This window comes from Cetorhinus maximus, chromosome 23, assembly GCF_964194155.1.
Source record: "Cetorhinus maximus chromosome 23, sCetMax3.hap1.1, whole genome shotgun sequence".
Taxonomy (NCBI): Eukaryota; Metazoa; Chordata; class Chondrichthyes; order Lamniformes; family Cetorhinidae; genus Cetorhinus; species Cetorhinus maximus.
The window spans coordinates 38,020,280-38,037,151 of NC_135901.1; the positions used below are offsets into that span (position 1 = coordinate 38,020,280).

General features: G+C 44.2%; 1 non-coding gene across 1 annotated transcript; it reads right to left on the minus strand.

Annotated features, from left to right (window-relative positions):
* Window positions 1–2,786: 2,786 nt before the first annotated feature.
* trnai-uau (transfer RNA isoleucine (anticodon UAU)) lies at window positions 2,787–2,881 on the minus strand. The gene is made up of 2 exons: window positions 2,844–2,881; window positions 2,787–2,822 (listed from the first exon to the last, which is right to left on the minus strand). It is a non-coding gene; the product is annotated as a tRNA-Ile (tRNA).
* Between the last annotated feature and the right edge of the window lie 13,991 nt (window positions 2,882–16,872).

Genomic DNA, 16,872 nt, shown 5'->3' on the forward strand with positions numbered 1-16,872 from the left:
TGCCTCTGCTTAAATTGCACTAGGCCCTGTCTCAGTAATTACCACACCAGGCTCTGTCTCTGTTGTTACTGCACTATTCTATGTCTCTATAAGGTGGACGTTGAGTTCGAAATGGGCCTCTGACTTTGGCCTAAAACTACAGGTTTCCCATTGACCCTTTGTGCCGCGCAGCTCCTGATATTCATTTTCATTACAGCCAACAGAATTACATATGAGACATTGCTTGTTCTGTGTGTCGGTGTGAAAAGAAATCATGCTGCATCATTCCACAAAGATAAAAGATTTATCTTCACCAGAATGTTTCATTTTATTTTATTTTCTCTTATTCAAACTGTAACTACAGATCGCCTAATAACGTAAATATTAATTAATAGTATATTCTGTTGTGTGGTCTTGTTTAGAAATTCATGTCATACCAACCATTTCTTTGCTAAGACGGGCATCTTTGTCATCACATTCACTGAATGTCTGTCATATCTCTACCTGAGACAGTGTCTAACTCACTGAAACGTATTGTTCTCTCTCTCAGATAAAAGCAAAATACTGCGGATGCTGGAAATCTGAAACAAAAAACAAAAATACCTGGAAAAACTCAGCAGGTCTGAGAGCATCTGTGGCAAGGAATACAGTTGACATTTCGAGTCCGTATGACTCTTCTTAAGGAAATGGAGAAATGCAGTGAAATATAAGCTGGTAGTTGGGGGTGGGGCAGGTTGAGCTGGATAGGGGACCAGTGATAGGTGGAGGCAAAGAAGAGATTGCCAAAGATGTTATAGACAAAAGGACAAAGGGGTGTTGACGGTGGTGATATTATCTAAGGAATGTGCTAATGGGGACATTAAGGGTAGAAGGCAGGACAAACAAGTGGCAGATGGTCCAAGTGGGGGTGGGGTGGGGGGAAGGGATCGAAATGGGCTAAAAGGTGGAGATAAAACAATAGATCGAAATAAATTTTAAAAATAGGTGGGAAAAGAAAAATATATATATTTTTAAATTATAAATTATTGGAAAAAGGGGTATTGGAAAGGGGGTGGGGATGGAGGAGAGAGTTCATGATCTGAAATTGTTGAACTCAATATTAAGTCCGGAACTCTGTAAAGTCAGAAGATGAGGTGCTGTTTCTCCAGTTTGCATTGAGCTTCACTGGAACAATGCAGCAGGCCAAGGACGGACATTTGGGCATTGCCTGCATCTGTGTGTGTGTACGGTTGCATATGTGAGTGTGTGCCTGTGTGTGTGTGTCGGTGGTGTGTGTGTGTCGGCATGTGTCAGTATGTGTGGTGTGTGTCTCTGTGTCTCTTTGCGTGTATATGTGTGTGTGTGTTTGTGTGTCTGTGTGTGTGTGTTTTTGTATGTGTCCGTGTGTTTGTGCTTCTGTGTGTGAGTGTGTGTGTCTTTGTGTGCTTCTCTGTGTATGAGTGCATTTCTCTATGTGTTTATGCGTATGTGCGTGTGTTTGTGTGTGTGTCTTTGTGCATGTATGTCTGTGTGCACCTGTGTATGTCTGTGTCTTTGTATGTGTGTGTGTGCCTGTGTGCGTGTTTGGCTGTATGTATGTATTGGTGTGTGCCTGTTTATGTGTGCGCATGTATGTCTGTGTGTGTCTGCCTGTGTGTGTGTGTGTGTGTGTATGTGAGTGTGTGTTTGTGTGTGAGTCACGTCATATTGTTTGCAAGTGAATTTCACAATGATCTTCATCATCCTTCCATTCATGAAAGATGATGGACACACAGCAAACGAATCTATTCAGATGGGTTGTCTCCAGGTGCTACACAGTTTCTGACAGCTGAGCTCAATCCTTGATGGGCAGTTTCCTTCACAACTGTCTCACGGGAAGCCACAAGTGATGTTATGGGTTGTTGTTTCCAGTCTTGGCGTCTGTTGCCAAGCCGCTGTAGCCAATGGACATCATGGTGATGCACAACAGTCCACAGGAAGTATCGCCATCTTCCTCTGTCGTCATCTCGTGAAATTTATGTATGATAATCGCGAATTAGGGCCTCCATGTCACGCTTGTGAGTGTCATACAAGCAGAGCTTTGGGTGTCTCACTGGCCGCCTGGCCCTTAGCTCTGTGACCACCTTCCATCCTGTAAACGGGTCCGAGCCATCCAACTGTTTGCTGAGACTAACAGACTTGGGAGCTCTGTCTTTGTGAGGACTGCCGCTTCCTGATTGTGTCCCGCCAGGAGGTACCCAAAAACCACCGCACACAGTGCAGATGGAAGTCGTGGAGTTTCTTTCCTTGATAGGTGTAAGTCCTCCTTGTTTCACAGCCAGACAAGGTACTGAGGACACAGACCTAATACACCATCAGCTTGGCCTCAAGGGTCAGCTTGATGTTAATCCATGTTCGTTTCATGAGCCAGGTGATATCTGTTTTCCCTGTGCGTGTATCAGGAACTGCATCAAGGAGCAGACTGTCTGTCACCGTGGAACTTGGGGAGCAGTATTAACTAACCACTTCCAGCCGGGTGTTATCTAGTGTGATCAGTGGTGGAAATGCAACACTATAATCATGATTTTCTTGACGTTTTTAGTCAAATAGAACAAGTTATAAGCATGCAAGAGATGGTAAATGAGTCGCTGTTGATCTTCCTGTACAACACCTTTGTGTAACAGAATTTAATAAACTAGTACGGGGGGGGGGAAGGGGGCGGGCGGGGGGTGCGCTTATGCTCTGTCATTACAGGTCTGTTGTAATGCTGCCTGCTGAAAATTGTGCCCGTAATTCAAGAATCTAGGATCCAAATGTGGTTCCACATGTAGCAGCTCCAGTAAAATCTCTGCTCCAGGTGAGGCTCGAACTCACAACCTCGGCATAGCCCGCTGACCGCACTGCTCTATAAGTACCGCGCGCTAACCGATTGCGCCACTGGAGCGCCCGCTAGTGGCTGCATTTGATCTGGTTACATTTTTCACGGATCACTGGGGTCAGACATGATTCCTTGGTGGCAGATTGGTCAATGTGATCTCAATAAATTTTAATGATATTATATGAACTGCAATATATTTTGAATAAAATAACATGCTGACACTGGGTCAGGGAAACTTTAGTTAATTTTCACGCACTGAGCATGGACACTGCAGAAGCTCCTGCGCCTTTTTCAATATTGTTTTTCTTAACTCAGGGTTTTCAAAAGGGAATTGGACAAATATTTGAAATGGAAAAGCTGCTGGGTTATGAAGAAAGAGAAAGATTTTGGGACTAACTGGGCAGCTCTTTGTAAAAAGCTGGCGAGGGCACGGTGGGTCCTAATGAGCTGTGAACTTTCACGATTCCATTGCTCGATCAATTTCTCTACGGTTTTCCTAAATACCCCAGCCCAATCCTATTTCTGCAAAGCATAATCCAGAACTGCAGCATGACGACACAGTTTGAAATTCTATACAAGTCCCTCGGGCTAACTCGCTGCGCGGGGTTTCTGTAGTTTACTGGTTGTCATATTCGCCCAACAGAAGCACAAACACCCGTTCAAAATTGGGCAGAAACACTACCAAACGCATTTAATCTCCGAGCCGCCAGAAATCAGTAATTCGCGTTTGTTGTTGAATATTAACTGAATACAACATCTTACACTGTGAAAAAGAACAGACTTATGGAATCCTGCAGGATAACAGCTCTGATCAGAAATGAATAGTTTCAATTCCGGAGTTCTGATTATTTCTGAGATAAAATGATACCAGCAAATTGAGTCTTTCAATTCATTTCTCGGGGGATGAAGATAGCACAAGTGTCACAGGGTGGACAAGAGCAGTCATAGTCCGAAAGGATGAAGGTGTGTTGATTATCTAATGATCAAAAAGGAAACTAGGGGATTGATAATTTTAAACTGTTGTCAGCTCTAACAGCTACTGTATAACTAAGACCATGGACTGACAGTGATTATTGATCTGATAATCTAGTTTAACATTAAAGCTGCCCTTGTAAGTGATACTCCGGTGTAACAATAACCTTGCAATTGATAACCATTGAATATTGATGTCCATGGAAATGGTGCACTGTCCGAACGATGACCTTGGCATTTGACGTCAAACGGTGACCATGTGATTGAAATGTGGTGTTTTACTGCTCTTGTACCCGACACTCCAGTCCAACCTTGTAACAGAGATCACGATCTACCGTTGACACTGGACCTGACAGTCTGGCCCAGCAGCCACCTTTAACTTTAACTTGAGGCCAAGGATAAATTTCTACCTGATATGCCGATCTAATATTTAACATGCACCTGACACGTCGGTCTAACAATAACCTTGTGTTATATGTGCCCAATGCCATAGTTCATATGTTTCAGAATAGTAGGTTTATTTTCAGTAATGGGGAGAGAATTCTGCAGATTAATGACCTTTTGGGAAAGGATCAAGTGTTTTGAATTTATGCCCTGAAAATGTTCTAGGAATCACTGTCAGCTTCCATTGTGATCGGACAGACCACAGGATAAGTGTTCGACATTTCCTTCTAGCATTCTGTGGGAACCAGCCGAGATCATTCTCCTGCATCGGAAACTACAGTCAAAGGGGCTGCACTTGTACGTGTTTGTTCAATGGCCGTAATTAATATGAATGGGTGACTCAACCTCACTTCTTTGTTCAAAGTTAGACAAGCACATTCTAGGCTCCCTAACTGTGCCTCTGAGGGGGTTAAATCTCTGGTATAATAATGCCTACTTCAATAGTCGAACAGAGCTTGGGTGCTTCTCGCCGCTGCTCCTCTCAGAAGATGCACTTTCCACCAAGAGGCCTGGTCTATGCCATATATTACATATACTACACTGCCCTCACCGCTGTCGCAGTCCCAGGTAAAATGTGTCTCAGTTTTCTCCGCTTCTCGGTTTATGTTCCTCTTTCACAGGAGTTTGGCATCACTGGCGAGGCCACCCATGTATTGGCCATCCCTAATGAAGGTGATGGTGGACCGTCTCCTTGAACCGCCACTGTCCATGTGGATTGCGAGAAGCTGGGGAGCTTTCCATCGGCTCCGCCTCACTCATACCGAACTGTTTCTGGTCAATTCTGCAAAGCCAGCGATTATAGATTTTTCATTATCATTATTACGGTTAGCGTTACTCGATCATGGGATTGGAGCGGAGCCGGCTGGGCCGGCATATATCGCCCCTCCCTAATCGCCCTTGAGGACTGAGTGTCTTGCTGGGCCATTTCAGGGGGCAGTTAAAAGAGTCAACCGCATTAGTGGTGGGTCTGGCGTCACATGTTGGGCAGACCGGTTAAGGACGGCAGATTTCCTTCCCTAAAGGGACATTAGTGAACCAGATGGGTTTTTACAACAATGTAGGATAGCTTCATGGTCACCATGACTGAGGCAAGCTTCATATTCCTGGCTTTTTAATTGAATTTAAATTGGAGCGAGACTGTTTAAGGTCAATTGCCAGGGAGCACTTCCCTTATCTTCATTATTTCATGGGATGTGGGCGTCGCTGGAAGGGCCAGCATTTGCTGCCCATCCTGAACTACCCTGAAACTGAATGTCTTGCTCGGCCATTTCAGAGGGCAGTTCAGAGTCGACCACATCGCCGTCGGTCTTGAGTCACATGTAGGCCAGGTCGGGCAAGAAGGCAGATTTCCTTCCATAAAGGGATATGAGTGAACCAAACTCGCTCTACAGGTTAAAGATGTGACTGTGCATGTTAGTAGCGACTTAACAATTACACTATCCCACTGTAAAATTCCGCACTTGTCCATCAGTGACAGGAATGTGATAACCCCAATGGAACATGGTATCAAAAACTTATTCCCTTGTTACAAAAACCCTTGTTACAAGTCACGTGACTCGAATAGTCTTACAGACTCAAAACATTAACTCTGTTTTTCTCGCCAGGGATGTTCTTAGACCTGCTGAGTTTTTTCCAGCATTTTCTGCTTTTGTTTCAGATTTCCAGCCTCCATAGTATTTTGTTTTTATTTCAAATTAAAGTTTGAGGCATTGTTGACTATTTGGAACAATGAAATAAGAATATTTAGGGCTTCTGCCTCGTTTTGAAGCTTCTCAATTAATTCCATCTGTTCCTGCACCTCCACATTCGCTGCCCCTGACAGATTTCCATCAAATATTCCTCAAGCCCTCTTCCTTCTTTTCTCCTCCTGATGGTTTGTTATTTAGATTTGTACAATTGACTATTGCAATCCAATTGAAACTTACACAGTTCCTTCAATCGTTTTCCATTTCTTGTTCCTGATGGATTCCAGTTCGAAATGTTATTAATGATTAAATATTAACTTGATTCACCCGAGCTCCCAGACTGATTCTACTATATCTTTGGATGGTAACAAGGGTTTCATTATTTCAAACATCAACACTGCAAAATGTAAAACTCTGATCCATAGAATGCTGTTTCTTCGAGTTTATTCTCTACTTTTGCTTCACAGCCTTCTCTCTTTCTTCCATTTAATTTAGTGGCTCCAGGTGACAATGGTTAAGTCAGCTCCCTGCTGTACACATTTACATTCAGGAACTCACTTCCATCTGATAGACCAAAGCTAGAATGATGGGTGGTCCCAGCATGAAAACTGTGCATTGATGAAACACGACTGAATACTGCACCCGTACCCTGCACACTCATTATCCACTCGTGTTTATGTTTAGACTAAGGCTGCAATGCAATTCGAAACCGTGTTGTAAGGAATGAATTAGTCAAAGTAACTTGAAACCTACTAGCAGATTGTTTCTGAAACTGCTTCTGACTGCAGTAATAGCAATTTGTCTCACCAGTTAGATTCTGTGACCACTGAAATAAAGCTGAAGTTAAATTAATAGCCAGTTTTATACCTCATTAAAGTAAAAGTGTTTCTCGATGCAGTTTCTGCAAACTCAGTTTGATACAAAATAAAATCAACAAATACAATCAACCTTTTGTAAAAAAGGTGGGAGACTGGTTTGGAAGGGACAAAGTTATCAATTGCAGTTGGTAGACAATGTAATTCATTTGCAGCAGGTCTGGAAAGTACAATATATTCAACTGAAAAATATTTTTAGGGCCGGCTTATTTAAGCTTCCAATACGGATTTGTACTTGGCGATGTGCAAATGTACCAATTATTGAGGAAACAGCACGTTGTTGTGGGGGGGGTGGGGGGGTGGGGGGGGGGCGGTGGGGTGGGGGGTGGGGGGTGTATGGACGGGGCAAGTATTAAAAGGAATGTGTCAGAACAGATTTAAGATTGCTGAAGATTTAAATCCTAAGTGTAGCAGAATATATTGTAAGAGACATGGCAGAACATCCCATACTTTTTCGACAGGACGTGGGTTTTACTGGCAAGGCCAGCATTTGTTCCCATCCCTAATTACCCTCGAACCAAGTGCCCGGCTGGGCCATTCCAGAGGGAATTTAAGAGTCAACCACTTGCTCTGGGTCTGGAGTCACGTGTAGGCCAGACCGGGTAAGGGCGGCAGATTTCCTTCCCGAAAGGGACATTAATGAACCTGATGGTTTTTTAAAGTTGTGGTTAGTTATAATTGTCCTGGTCACCATTATGGCGACTAGCTTTATAATTCCAGGCTGTATTAATCAATTCCAACGTTACCATTAGGACACTATCTCCCCTCAACATGCTAAATGTTAGGTACAATAAATCATCGATATCCGACATTCAATGTTGCTCAGCCCTGTTGACTTTGACTCTAAGTCAGGGTCACTCCAACTCTTACATTAGGGTCTCGCCGATACCCAACATCGAACACGATGGCCCCTCACCAGGGAAAACGATCATTCTGGCTTCAGAGAGAGGAAGGAGTTTTAGGCCAAGTTAGTACAGTGGAGAATCAGTTCATTTTTAAACCTTTGACACACCCTCCTCTTCCCACCTGGAGTCAGTCCTTTATGTCCCATCTGAAGGCCATTCAGCCCACTGTCTATGCCAGCTCCCACAGAGCAGCCCCATTCATTCCCATGCAGCTACTATAGCCCGGAGAGCTGCCTTGCCTCAAGGGCCCAGTTTCATTCAGAAATCAATCATTTCCACTTGGGTCACCCTGGTGAGTGCGATTTCCAGGTCATTACCACTTGCTGTGTCAAAACACTCATCTCCTCACCTCACCACTCCGCTGCCACCCTTCACCCAAGAGGTACTGGGTACTGTAAAGGCTATGGGCCCTGACAATATTCCGGCAATAGTACTGAAGACTTGTGCTCCAGAACTTGCTGTGCCCCGAGCCAAGCTGTTCCAGTACAGATACAACACTGGCATCTACCCGGATATATGGCAAATTTGCCCAATACACAAAAAACAGGACAAATCCAAGTCAGTCAATTACCACCCCATCAGTCTACTCTCGATCATTAGTAAAGTAACGGGAAGGGGTCATCAGTGCTATCAAGCGGCACTTGTTTAGTAATAAACTGCTCACTGAAGCCCAGTTCGGGTTCTGCCAGGGCCACTCAGTTCCTGACCGCATTACAGCCTTGTTTCAAACATGGATAAAAGAGCTGAAGTCCCGAGGCAGAGTGAGAGAGACTGCCCCTGACATGCAGGCAGCCCCAGCAAAACTGGAGTCAATGGGAATCAGGGGGAAAACTCTTTGCTGGTTGGAGTCATACCTAGCACAAAGAGTAGTTTTTGTAGTTGGAAGTCAGTCATCTCAGCTCCAGGACATCACTGCAGGAGTTCGTCAGAGTCGTGTCCTCAGCCCAATCATCTTCAGCTGCTTCATCAATGACCTTCCTTTCATCATAAGGTCAGAAGTGGGAATGTTCGCTGATGATTGCACAATGTTCAGCAACATTCGCAACTCCTCAGATACTGAAGGAGTCCGTGTCCAAATGCAGCAAGAACTGGACAATATCCAAACTTGGGCTGACAAGTGGAAAGTAACAATCACGCCAAACAAGTGTCAGACAATGACAATGTCCAACGAGAGAGAATCTAACCATCGCCCCTTGACATTCAATGGCATTACCATCACTGAATCCCCCACTAATCAATATCCTCGGGGTTGCCATTGAACTGAAACTGAACTGGATTAGACACATAAATACTGTCGCCACAAGAGCAGGTCAGAGGCTGTGACTCCTGTGACAAGTAACTCACCTCCTGACTCCCCGAAGCCTGCCCACCATCTACAAGGCACAAGTCAGGAGTGTGATAGAATACTCCCCACTCGCCTGGATGAGTGCAGCTCCCAAAACACTTAACAATCTTGACACGATCCAAAGAAAGAAGCCACTTGATCGACACCACACCCACACACATTCATTCCCTCCACCACCGATGCACAGTGGCAGCAGTGTGTACCATCTACAAGATGCACTGCAGGAATCCACCAAGGCTCCTTCGACAGCACCTTCCAAACCCACGGCCACTGTCCTCTAGTAGGACAAGGGCACCAGAGACAAGGGGACACCACCACCTGGAAGTTCCCCTCCAAGTCACTCACCATCCTGACTTGGGAATATATCAACGTTCCTGCACTGTCGCTAGGTCAAAATCCTGGAACTACCCAATAGCACTGTGGGTGTATCTACACCACATGGATTGGTTTCATTTGCCCTTTAGGGAAAGAAACCTGCCATTCCCATCTGGCCTACATGTGACCCCCAGACCCACAGCAAGTGTGGTTGACACTTTATTGTCCCCTGACATGACTCTCAAAATTAAGGGTGGACAGCAAATGCTGACCTTGGTTCAAGGCAGTAGCTCATTACCACCTTCAAGGGTAATTAGGGATGGGCAATAAATGCTGGCCCAGCCACTGAAGCCCACATCCTGCAAACAAATAAAAAAATTTGCCCCCTCATCATGTCTCATGGCTCTGAGTTCTCCCCCACTCCTCTGAATTCCACCTCGGGGAGATGGAGGATTAGCGGTAACCTCACGGGACTAGTAATCCAGAGAGCCAGGCTAATGCTCATTGGTTCAAATCCCATTACAGCAGCTCGTGGAATTTAAATTCACCAAGTCTAGAATATGAAGCTCGTCTCAGTAATGGCGACGATGAAACTCATCAATTGTTGTAAAAACCCATCTGGTTCACTGATGTCCCTTTAGGGAAGGAAATCTGCTGTCCTTACCCGGTCTGGGCTACATGTGACTCCAGACCCACCACAGATGTGGCTGACTCTTAAATGCCCCATGAAATTTGCCCCAGCAGGCCACTGAATTCAATGGCAATTAGGAATGGACAGAAAATGCTGGCCTTGCCAGTGATGCCCTCAAACCATAGAGAAAAAACAAACAAAATGGGACACCTGCAAGAGTTCAGTGCTCAGTACTGCACAGCCCTATTGGGCCTAGGGTGGAGCTTCAATCCGGACATCATCCTCGGTAGAATAACAAAGGCTAAAGCAATAATTTGAGGGTCTGACAGACTGCATCACACTCACATTGCAGTGAGTATTTCATTTCATTTCAGGGTCTAAAGACAAGATACTTCAATGAAAATCTTTAATATTTAGGAAAGATTAAAGCATTTTAAAAAATTCCAAAATCTCATGTCTCGCAAATGGCTACAGTGGCCCAGGATGAGCCTGACAGTAATGGGAAATGTGGAAACACATTCAGGCAGAGAGAGGGAGAGAGCACGTGAGCAATATCAGAAACGATGGACATGGTCATTCAGATCAGACCATGGCCACTCAAGTTGACCGAAAATAGAACAAAGGGACAAATGGAGGGCAGCGATTTAAGAAACTTAAAAAAAATATGAACTGACCTGGTGACAAATATGAGCCATGAATGCATTAAGGAGAGAGTGTACGGTACTTGGCAAACGCTCGGCTGTTAGCAATATTTGACTGAGAACAGTTTATGTTGGTGGGCGAATGCCGATGGGACAGAAGACATTCTGCATTTCACCAGCAGTCGCCCAAGGGCAAGTTCAAGCACAAGTGACTGGTGGCGCATTCGAAGGCAATAAGATGGCAGACACATTCATTCAGGATAAATCGAGGCTCACTGGTCTTCAGATTGTCCTCTTCGCCAGGAATCTCACTGAAAGAGGGAACACGGGTGAGGAAGAATTCATTCCTAAGGGGGTTGAGATCTGTCAGGCTAACCTCCCATCACCCTCAGTCTGTCCTGGACACCACTGAGCCCCCCCACCCCCACCCCCCACGGCCCCTAGCGATAGTCAGTCAACTGGAGCTGCGATCCTGATATTCATGTAGTGAGCAGGCGGTGACCAGGCTCTCAGTTTGCTGGTTAATCACACTGCAGTCCCATATCAGTGACTAGTACATGGAACAGCATTAACTTGCTAACAGGGATGCAACTGCAGTGACATCATAAACCTGGGACAGTTGTCGATTTATTGGTACTTTGGCATGTTTAATTCATTTCACAGGATGTGGGCATCACTGGTTGGGCCAGCATTTATTGCCCTTCCCTAGTTGCCCCTGGGAAGGTGGTGGTTAGCTGCCTTCTTGAACCGCTGCAGTCCATGTGGTGTAGGTACACCCACAGTGCTGTTAGGGAGGGAGTTCAGGATTTTGACCCAGCGACAGTGCAGGAACGGCGATATAATTCCAAGTCAGGATGCTGACTTACTTGGAGGGGAATTTCCAGGTGGTGGTGTTCCCATGTGTCTGCTGCCCTTGTCCTTCTAGATGGTAGTGGTCATGGGTTTGGAAGGTGCTGTCGAAGGGGCATTGGTGAATTCCTGCAGTTCATCTTGCAGATAGTACACACTGCTGCCACTGTGCATCGGTGGTGGAGGGAGTGAATGTTTGTGGATGGGGTGTCAATCAAGTCGGACGCTTTGGTGTCAAGCTTCTTGTGTGTGTGTTTAGGAGCTGCACTCATCCAGGCAAGAGGAGAGTATTCCATCACAATACTGACTTGTGTCTTTAGATGGTGGACAGGCTTTGGGGAGTTAGGAGGTGAGTTACTCGTCGCACAATTCCCAGCCTCTCTGACCTCTTGTGGCCACAGTATTTATATGGTTAGCCCAGTTTAGTTTCTAGTCAATGGTAACCCCCAGGATGCTGACGATGCATTTATGACACATGATGCAAGTATTTCAGCTGAAGAATTTTAGATAAATGAATTTATTCAGTGGCAAAGAGTACCGCATGAATGAATTAAAAGGGTCAAAGCCTCGTCTCAAACCCGATTCATTGTCTTGTGATTAAAGTGATACAACCCCACCCTCTGCTGGCACCTCACCGCCACTACAGGCGCTGCTGTTTGCCAGCCTCAGAGAAGTTCAGTTACTGCATGGTTGCATTTGAAAACATATTGATGAATTATGAATATGGAACAATACTGTGTGGGATTGAAGTTTACAGCAGCGTTCGCTCTTTTACCACCTGACCCTGTACATGAACTCTCTCATCATTCCCCATTGGAGGTATTGGCTGGAGCTGGTTGTTGGGAGTTATTTCAGGCTGCAATGTGCACATTTGGTACAGTTATCAGACTCTAATCTCATTCAGAATGGGAGTAGTTAAACTTTGCTGTGCTATGTAATTCCTCTGCAATACATTGTCAATGTTCAACCCGACACATTGGATCTTGCTAAACCTTTTTTTAACATTTATGTCTCGAAGATAATGTTCTCAATTTCTCACATTCTTTGTCCTAGTGGGGAAATTATACATAGCAAACAGAAACAATATATGGGAGAGAATTTATTTTCACATCTTTACAGCCTGGTCAGAGAATCTAAAACACGGGGAACGGTCTCAGGATAAGGGGCCGAACATTTTGGTCTGAGATGAGGAGAAATTACTTCACTCAAAGGGTTATGAACCTTTGGAACTCTCTACCCCAGAGAGCTCTGGATTCTCCATCCACTTTAGTTCGGGATAGGCAGAGTTACAGTGTCTCGGTGATTTAAGGGATATGGGCAAAGGGCGGAAACATGGAGTTGAAGCCCAAGTTCAGAATGACAGAGCAGTTCGACGGGCTATGCCGCCTACTCCTGCTCCTATTCTTGTGTTCCTGTAAGAATCAATGTTAACGGCTTCCACGCTTTCGAGAGTCTGCTCCGTAGATCGAACACCCAGTGGAATATTAACCTGAGCTTTCCAGGTCCATTAGAGGCAGGCTGGGAAGCGGCAAGGCTGGCACTATGCCGGGGAAGGCGTCAGGAAATGTGGAGAGAGGGAATCTGTGTCCGTCCCAGGGCCTCATTTGCTTTGCTCATTGTTGAAAGATAATCAACTCTTCTCAGTCAGAAACCACAGTTTTTTTTTTCTTTTTCCATACAGGTTATTTTTTTCCATGTGTGATATTTCCTTCCTTAATTCCTTATCTGCATGTGACAAATTTCGAATTCCTCTCCGAGGAATGTTATTCATTGCCTTTCTGCTTATTTTTCAAGCATTTAAATCCGCCCATAGCTTGCCCTGATCAGATGTGCACCTATGATCTTCATTAGCCTTTTCCCCCGCTGCAGTTGTAAGCATTGATCTTCTGGCTTCATTTATTATCATCTTAAACTGATGCGGAATGAAACAGGGCAATGTGGGATCCCAGCGTTAATATTCTTCCTGTCCGAATACAATCCCTGTATCATTACAATCTGGAATCTATCAATCAACTAATTCCGATTCCCTTGCATTCCCCCCTCTGATTGTGGCGATATTTCTTCCAGGGTCCCATCCTTTCCAGAGGAACTGTTTAGAAAGCCTGCAGGAATCCAAATGCATCACATCCACTGTATCTCTTGCCCCATGAATCTCGTTTTGCTCACGTTCAAAGTGATCAGCCAACTCGATAAGCAAGTCCTTTCCTTCATGGACACTTACTGGCTACAATGAAAGGTTCTCCTTCTCTCCACATGCCCCATAAACTTTCCTTTCTTATGGGTTTACGAGGGGTAACTCATGGTCTGTGATTTCCTGACTCACTTTTGCGAACATTTTACCAAAGAACAATAAACGCTGCATTTTATTTTATCTGCTCGCCAGGCGTCTTTGCAGAATTCAATCGTTTTTCACAGATTTATGACTAAGAACCTGCAGATTTCTCGCTTATTTCCATAAAAATCCTCGGATGCATCTTATGTGGGCCGTGGATTGATTCCGCTGAATTTCCACAGCTCTTCATCAACCATGCTGGTGCTAGTGTAATAAATGTAGCAATTTACCACTGAAAGTCCTATGATCTCATTTGCGGATCAAATATATATATTAACTGTTCCATCTTTCACAGAAGATGAAACAAAAATACATATTTACCGCAATTATAGCCCGGCTAGCATCAGTTGTGATGCCCTCACTCGATCATATTTTCGCACTCCATCTATGTTATTTTCTTGCAACAACAGAAAAAATATATTAGCGTTTTCTTCCCTTGCCATACCCTGTTTGAAAGGAGATTTGTTAAAGGTGTCCTGAAGCATGACGGTCCGGGCAGAGTAGGCAGGGAGAAAGAGTTCCCAATGGTGGAAGGTTCGAGAACAAGTGGGCACAGATTTAAGATAATCAGGAAAAGAAGCAACGGCGTAGTGGGTGGTTAGGATTTGGAGTGGACAGGCTGAGAGTGTGGTGGAGGTAGATACAATTGATGCTTTCAAAAATAAATTGCATCATTTTCGGAAAAGGGAAAAAATGCTGGACTAGGGGGAAAAGAGCTAGATCAATTTCTAGGGGGAAATGCTGGACTAGGGGGAAAAGAACTAGGTCAATTTCTCCTTTAGAGGATTAGCACGGGCCAGACAAATGGCCTCTTACTTTTCTGTAAGGATTCTTCAATTCTATGATTGATATCAGAAACAGTAAATTAAATCAGCATTTTCACAGCATCTGCAATTGCAAGGTTTGTCCAGCAGATGGAACCGAAACCGTAATTGCTCAAATTGCGTGAAGCAGGCATTTCTCAATGGTTGCTGCATTGGCCCTGTCTCCACTCATATCAAACTAGACCCCGTGCCTGTTTAAATAACACTAGAACATGTCATTGATTATATTAGAGGAGGCTATGTCTCACTTATTTCTGCATTCGGCCCAATCTCTGCTGTTAGCATACTCAGCCAAGACCCTCTTTCTGTTCTGTGAGACACTCTCAGTTATGACTGTATGGAACCATGTCTCAGCTAATATGACAAAACGCATGTCCCAATTGTTAAAGCCTTGTACAATGTCTCCCTTTGTACTAAACTTGAACATGCGCCTATTTGCATTACACGAGCCTTTCCCTCAGTTATTACTTGAGTTGACCCTGCCATGTTTATATTAAGCTGGAGGTAGTCCCAATTAATGCTGCACAAGTCCATGTTCGGTTTATATAACACGATGCCCTGTCTCTGTTGCTATTGCTGACAGGCTGGTTAATAAAGCATATGGTATCTGAGGCTTTATAAATTGGGCTGAGATATGCAGTGTGAAACTGCAGGTAACTCTTTCAAGTTATCAACAGTCACAGATTGTAACTCTTTCGAGTACATTCACAGTTCTTGGTTTTCCGGGAGTGGGACATGAACCCACAACCCTCTGATTCAAAGGCGAGGGTGCTATGAACTGAGCCACAGCTGACACTTATAAATTGGGGCACAGAGTTCAAAAGCAAAGAGTTTTTCAAACACTGTTAAAGTCTCAACATGAGCATTTGCGTCCAGTTCTGGGCACCACCTTTTGGGAAATGTGTGAACGTATCAGTGAGAGAGTAGGAACGATTCACGAGAATGGTTCCAGGGATGGGGACCTTCAGTCAAACTGGTAGATTAGAGGAACTGGTACTGCTTTCCATAGAGAAGAAAAGGTTGAGACAGAATTTATAGATGTATTCAAAATCTATATGGGTCTGGACAGAGTATAAAGTAGAAAACGCTCCAATTGGTGGAAGGGTCGAGAACCAAGGGGCACAGATTTAAGGTAATTGGCAAAATAAGCATTAGCGACATGAGGAAACGCTTTTGCTCATGTAAGGAGTGGTTAGGACCTTGAATGGACTGCGTGAGGATGTGGTGGAGGCCGTGACAATCGAGTAATTCAAAATGGAATTGGATAATTATATGAAAAGGAGGGAAACATCTGGCCTACGGGGAGCAGACAGGGATGGCAGGAGATGAGTTAATCCTTCACAGGACAAGAACAGTAACAACGGACGGAATGACCTTTAAGTAGTGATCATACTACGAATATTATAGGATTTTATGTTGATCTGAAATAATATTTATGTTATCTTTACAGCTCAGTTTGAGTTTCTGCTACTGAGGCTATATAGATTTTAGGCTGGGAGCAGGAACTGGTGTTATTGCCTTAATTACTTTAAGGTACCGAGAAGCCTAGGTTCGATGAATTATATTTCTTTTATTTGAATTGTGCAATTGAGGGATTATTTGTCAGTTTCAAAGGGATAAACAAAAAAGGTGAATTCAGCAGCTTTAACTTAACATGACACCACATCTTAAAACCAAACGATCTATGACTTGGTTCAATTGATTAACTATATCCGTAGAGCAGAAGACCTGTATTGGAGGGCAGCCTTCCTCTTGACATCACTGTAGGAAGTGTTATACTCACTATTAATGTATCGTATATCTGGTATGATGCTAAAACAAGTGTTGACGTGGCTATATACGATAAGTTGTATTATTAATAAGAAGACGTAACATTGTTTGCAATAGCTCTGTATTTACAAGGGTGTGTTATTTGCTCCCAGTTGAATTATACATCCGGAGGCCCAGGGAATAAGAGATGCAGATTTGTCTTCAGTGTGCATGGCTTTAGATGCAGAGATGGGGGGGGTGACACCAAAAGAGCCTCACCCCAAGCCAATGAAAGAGATTAACTTTGATTCTTTCCAAATAATAGCACGTCCACAAATAAAGAAGTACTATTTGATAGCTATTGCAGACATGGCTGCAGGAGGACATGGATTGGGACTTAAATATCAAAGGGCATTTTGGAAGGACTTGAAGAGAAGAAATGACGGAGGGGTGGCTCTGCTAGTTAATGATGGCTTAGCAGAATAGAGAG